At 44.7% G+C, this 6,531-nt stretch overlaps 1 non-coding gene and 1 pseudogene across 1 annotated transcript; one reads left to right on the top strand and one right to left on the bottom strand.

The window, feature by feature from the left end:
* Positions 1 to 252: 252 nt before the first annotated feature.
* On the bottom strand, positions 253 to 325 carry TRNAK-UUU. The gene has a single exon. It is a non-coding gene; the product is annotated as a tRNA-Lys (tRNA).
* Positions 326 to 5,337: 5,012 nt separating this feature from the next.
* Positions 5,338 to 6,531, top strand: part of LOC119301661 — a 5,201-nt pseudogene continuing 4,007 nt past the window's right edge.

The raw sequence follows: 6,531 nt of genomic DNA, 5'->3' as shown, positions 1-6,531 counted from the left end.
GGCGCTAGTGCAATGAACGCTGCTTTCGTGCGTCCCACCCCAACTAACTAGTGCTTGACTTGACTTTCCCCTGCGCCCTATCCAACGAATAAGGAGAGGGCCAGCCTATCAATGACCGAGCCAGTCTGATCTCCTTTACTTACCTCAAACAACGAGCGAAGTCGAGATGTTGATGAGAAAGGGGCTTTTCTCAAGGCCAAAGAGTGCTCTTTGAAGGCTACTATGCATCCTTACAAATACAAGAGTGGTTTTTGGGTATAGCAGGACTTGAACCTGCGACCATCAGGTTAAAATCCCAATGCTCTACCAACTGAGCTATACACCCAATTTTACAAGAAGGCTTGGTGCGGAGAAGAAAAGAGGGCGGCCTGGCCCCTTTTCTTCTTATCACATCACAAGGGCGCGACTCTGTATGGTATAGTACCGTGGAGCAAGTTTAGGAGTCCTTTCCACTCATTGAGGATTCTATCTAAAAAAGAAGGTCAATGGGGGAGACTACTTTGAAGTCCGGGCTGAACAAACTACTTCTCCTGCTACCAAAACAGAGAAATAAGGAAATAAGATGGATTCGTCTAATAAAATACCCAATGCCTGTAGTTGAAGAATTGTTGGATGAGTTATCTTGTGCTGTTTGGTTTACTAAGCTAGATCTGAGAGCTGGTTACCATCAGATTAGATTACATGAAGTAGACGAATAAAAAATGGTAGTCAAGACCCATGTCAGTATGAATTTTAGGCTATTTGGGCTCACAAATGCACCACCCCCCTCCAGAGTGCTACGAAGACAATTTTGGCTGAGCTCACTAGGGTTTGTGTACTTGTTTTTGTTGATGACATCTTAATCTATAGCAAATCCTTGCAAGACCATGTCACCCATTTGCAGCAAGTATTTGACCTTCTAAAGCAGAATCAACTATATGTGAGGTTGAATAAATGTTCATTTGCTCAACCACAGATAGAATATCTGGGTCATGTCATTAGTGGTCAAGGGGTGGCTACAGACTAAAATAAGATCCTCACAGTGAAAGAGTGGCCTACTTCCAAGTCAAGCACATTAGAGTTTGGGCTTAGCAGGACAGACGTTTCATTCACAAGAGCTTAGCTCATTTGACTGCTCAAAGACTTAAAACACCAATGTAGCACAAAGCTTTCCTTTCCTCAAGCTCATGGGATTACAATATACCATCCAATAAAAGGCTCAGAGAATAGGGCAGCTGATGCACCACTATCTAGATTACATGAGCCAGATGAAATCAATGTCATTACTTCCTGTCAACCACAATGGCTCACTGATATTGTTGCAGGGTACAGCAAAGACACATTCACCCAGAATTGACTATCTGAATTGGCAGTCTTGAGCACTCACAAGAATAGCAAATATTCATTGCATAATGGGGTCATTCGATATAGAGGAAGAGTATGGGTTGGTGCAAACTTCTAAATGAAAAAAAACATCTTGCAAGCATTTCATGCCAGTGGTATTGGTGCCCACTCTGGCATTGCTGCTACTTATCACCGCATCAAGGCACTATTTGCTTGGACAGGAATCTTACAGTCAGTGGAATATTTTGTCAACAAGTGTCAAATCTGTCAGCAAGCTAAGGTAGAACATTAAAACATACCTAGCCTCTTCGATCCTCTACCCATTCCTGATGAAGCATGGTCCATTATCAGCATTGACTTCATCACTGGACTACCAAAGTCCCATTACTATGATTCAATTCAGGTGGTGCACAAGACAAGCCAAACAAACAGAAACTGAATTAATACCAAAGAACACAAGCTGTGGGCCGTAAAGTGGAAACGGTTGCAGGCCAAAGCTATCCCGCTTTGCCACTAAGACTTGAATCTTTAACCATCGGAATACCCGGTACTCTCTCTACCAAACAGGCAAGATAGTCTTATCTTGAACTCTATCCCTTCTCTAATGATTGACATGTTTAGTCCCTGGTAGTAAGGGTATTTTGTGGTCTATTATCCTCCTAGGAGGTCACTCTATAGGCTCAACAAACAATTCACAGAAGCCATTCAAGACCGGTTGCAGGGCAGACAGACCATTGACTTGACATGACCGTAATACATACAGAATAGGGAGGATAATCTATAAGATGGAGATCCGGATTGTTGTGCTCCGGTATAAAGAAGAATACCATCTTGTCTAATCAAATACGAATACCATCTTATTGATTTACTTAGCTTGCATCAACACATAAGATGTGATGTGAGTAGTGGGAAATAAACTCTTCTTTGATCACTTGAAACATAGTAGAAAGCATCCAAAATAGAATGAAATGATGTTCAAAAGAAGAAGCTACTTGGCCCAACCACTACACCATTTTGCCTAATGTGTGACTACCCATATCAGTTACAACATCTTCCGTTTCCAATTTTTCTTAGTATACAAAATCGGATTCTGGATTGCTCTTCATTTTGTTCAATTTATCCCCTTGCTTTTCAACGTATATATATATTAACCCGCCTTGTTTACCTATTTCTTCTACAATTCACATGACTCATTGAAACCAACTTTCTCCTTCCTACATTTTATCTCTACAGCAGTTATCCTGTATAATGATTTCTTTTTGGTCGCTACTCTCCTAACCGACGAGTCGGAGAGGATACGAATGTCCATTCACCCTACCACCCATCATCCTTCTAGCTTCCTTGATCAACGACGAGTAAAGATCCCGGAAAAGATCCAAGGGAGTACAATACACTTTATATTCACGTCTTGAATAATGAGGGGGGTAAAGAAGAAAGTCCGATTTCTCTCTCCTTTGCGGATATGCCCTTATTCAGCTCTTGAAAGAAAGAGAGATAGAAAGAGAGAATGATCAAACTCAACTAGACGGCAGTTCCTCTTGTTCAAACCTCTCTTGCCAAGTCTTCTCCTCATAGCGAGTTTTGCTCTCGCTTCGCGTGTCCTAAACATAAAAAAAGAATTGATTGTGAAAGACAAGTGTTTCATTCCCCTCCCTAATCGTTGAAATTCGAACTGTCTGCTATCTCCTCCTTTGTTTGGATTATAGCCCTTCCTTGGGGATTTACTATCCAAAGTAAATCTTTCCAGTTTCAAATGCTACTATTTCTTTGTGGGCAAAAAGTCCAAAATCTTCTTTTTTCGGTATTCCTTACTCTTTTCTCTCGTCGTCCTACTTTTACTTCTACGGACCTTCTATCCATAACGAGTTCCAGGATTGGTGAATCGATGTGGGAATAGATAAAACGATTGTTGAGTACACAGTATAACCGTGTAGCTCATCTAGAAGATCATCAATGACCGGTATCGGGTATTTCTTTTTTACGGTTTGCGCATTGAGTTGCCTATAATCCATAGGCGCCACGAACCTTCTTTATTCTTGTAAAGAAGAGACAGTGAGGCATGAACTAGGTTATAGAGTACCATTCTAGAGTAACTCCTTGATTATGGCTTCAATTTCATCCAGTGGTGTGAATACCTATAAGGCCTTTGATTCACTGGTTGACTATCGTGAGATGAATCCGATGGTCACATGGTCTTTTAAGAGGGAGGGTAGTGGGTTCTAAGAACACATCAGAGAAAGAGGACCAAACCTGCTTGAGTCCTCTTCTACATCTTGAGTACTTCCCACTCCAATGGATCCAGTTTTTAGAATAGCTTTGATCCGGCCATGTAGAGCACTCATAGAGGTCCGGCTTCACGTCAGTGATCTACCACACCCATGCTAGAATTCAGTAGAGTCCCCACTCGCCAACCGTGATGTCTTGGTTTAGAGGCCCCACCTACCCATCTTCCCACAGTTTCACTGAGGTAGTACCATCCCCAATTCGCCACTTCTTATGTTGATGTACTAAGAAATTGGTCCCCTCCATTCTACACCAGATTATGCACTCACCTCTGGTATAATATAGGAAAGGAAGACGCCCTTTCAGTGCACGCCAAAGCAGCTTTGCCTAGAAGGCTTCGAAATACACTACTAGGTCCCTCATTCTCAGTCGGTCTTCACAAAGCAGTTTGCACACCTTGAACCAGCTGGACAGATGTTTCGGACTTTCTCCTATTAAATGCATCTGCCACCTTATTTTCCATTTTACCCCTAATATTCCGCCTATGAAAGTCAAAACTCACACTTGCTCATCTTAGCATGTAGCTGATTCCGCAGAAAAAGTGTTAGTTGCAAGTGCTGTTGATGCTCCTTCGGTGTTTTACTGTCAAGAAGTATATCATAAAACCAACACAAATCTTCTGGGCTTGAACACATCATTCAAGAGTGTTTGAAACGTTGCAGGAGCATTTGTAAGCCTGCATCACATTGAATTCATAGTTACAGGGTTCTGAATGAAGTTTTGGACTTGTCTTCCTCTCTCATCCTGATCTGATGATAGCTAGATCTTAATTCAATCTTGATGTAATATTTAGCACCACTCATCCAATAGGGCATCTATGTGCCGGAATTGGGTATTTCTTCTTTACTGTACTGGCATTCAGCTGCCTGGTTTCCATGCACATCCTCCATGTCCCATCCTTCTTCTTCACTAATAGCATAGGTGAAGCAAAGGGGCTAGTAGAGGATTGTATCAGTGAATTCTTCAGCAATTCCTAAATTATCAATCTCAGCCTTTTGCAGATGTGAGTATCCGTACGGCTTCAGATATTTGGGCTCAGTACCTTCGGGGGTCTATAGTGATCATGGATTCTTTTTTTGTAAGGACTTAGGTTCTTGAAACACCTACTCTTAAGAGTTCAGTAGGGTTGAAATTGGATCAGAGATCAGAGATGTTAGGTTTACTGAGTTGACCATGCACCATTGAGCCATCATGCAGAACTAAGCTTGTTCTGATTTAGTAGCAATCAGCTCTTCTCCTTCTACCTGGTACAGCTTTCCTCCTCCCCTCTTGATTCCTTCCATCACCACTTAAACACTGCGGAAAGGGTTTTGATCAGCTAGTCAGATTGCCCCATTACGGGTGTGTTGCACCAGAAAGTTCCTCAATCCTGTGCCTGTTCCCGAGCGAGTCAGTCCCATTTCGATGACGAACGAGATGATGTGTGCCTCCATAGAGCTTCCCATTTGACATTTCTCCATCGCGAGAGATTCACTCCAGCCACAGGTTCCCCAGTGGTACATCTGGGGTCGGTTCAATTAGTGCGCTATCAGTCCAGTACCATTAGCTCTCCAAGGGTCGCAATCCATTCTTTCCGGGCAAGCCAGTTCAGTTCCTTTCTGGTAGCAACAGATCCCATATCAGATTAAGTAAAGGGATTACCTAGCTAGCGCATATCAAAGAGTTGGAGACTTCCTTCTACTATAGAAAAATCCGTTGATGGATCAATTTCTGTAGGTGGGTCTCAACTATATGGGGGACTTTGATGGTGAGCAAAAAGAATTGATCAAGAAATTGGTAAACTTTCGCATGATCGATGGTAAAAGAACGGGAGTTCATGCTATTGTTTATAAAACTTTTCACCGCCTAGCTCGATCTGAACGCAATGTAATAAAACTTATGGTTGACGCCGTAGATAATATAAAACCAATATGTGAAGTGGTCAAAGTAGGAGTCGCAGGTACTATTTATGATGTTCCTGGGATTGTAGCCAGGGATCATCATAAAACCTTAGCTATTCGTTGGATCCTTGGAGCAGCTTTCAAACGACGTATAAGCTACAGGATAATCTTAGAGAAATGTTAATTTGCTAAGATGTTGGATGCTTACCAAATGTAACGCCCCGGATCCGATGTGCCAGGTGTCTGCCAGTTATTCGTCGTTGTTGCCTTGTCATTTGCTTGCATGTTGCACTTTGCCATGTCATCATATGCATTTCTTATCATGTCATCATGTGCATCGCATTTGCATACATGTTCGTCTCATGCATCCGAGCATTTTCCCCGTTGTCCGTTTTGCAATCCGGCACTCCTATGTCCCCCCGGCGTCCCCCTCTTCTCTCTTTTCGTGTGTGGGTGTTAAACTTTCTCGGAATGGCCCGAGGTTTGCCAAGCGGCCTTGGTATAGCACCGGTAGACCGCCTGTCAAGTTTCGTGCCATTTGGAGTTCGTTTGGTACTCCAACGGTTAACCGGGTAACCGTAAACACCTCTTTATTTGCAGCCCAACACCCCTTCCAAAGTGGCCCAAAACCCATCTAACCCCCCTCCATGCTCTCGGTCGTTCGATCACGATCGCGTGGCCGAAAACCGCTCCTCATTTGGACTCTCCTAGCTCCCTCTATCTATAAAAGGCCACCTCCCCCGAAATTCCCGGTCCAAACCCTAGCCCATTCTTCCTCCGCGCGCCGGACACGTCCGCCCGGCGCCGGACACGTCCGCCGCCGCCCCCGCGCCCAATCAGAGAGCGCCACGTGTCGCGCCGCCGCCACCCTCGCCGCCGGCCCGCGGAGCCCATCGCGGGCCCGCGCGGGCCCACGCGTCGCCGCCGCCTGGCCCATCCGCCCGCCGCCGCGGCTCCTGCCGGCGCCCGCCGACGTCTGCCGCCTCCGCCGCCCTGGCGCCGAGCGCCGCCGCTGCCAGCCGCATCGCCGCCGCCCGGGATCTCC

The sequence above is a fragment of the Triticum dicoccoides genome, chromosome 1B (assembly GCF_002162155.2).
Source record: "Triticum dicoccoides isolate Atlit2015 ecotype Zavitan chromosome 1B, WEW_v2.0, whole genome shotgun sequence".
In the NCBI taxonomy this organism is placed as follows: domain Eukaryota; kingdom Viridiplantae; phylum Streptophyta; class Magnoliopsida; order Poales; family Poaceae; genus Triticum; species Triticum dicoccoides.
The sequence above is the reverse complement of the archived record's forward strand: the minus strand, read 5'-3'. Positions and strand labels throughout refer to the sequence as shown.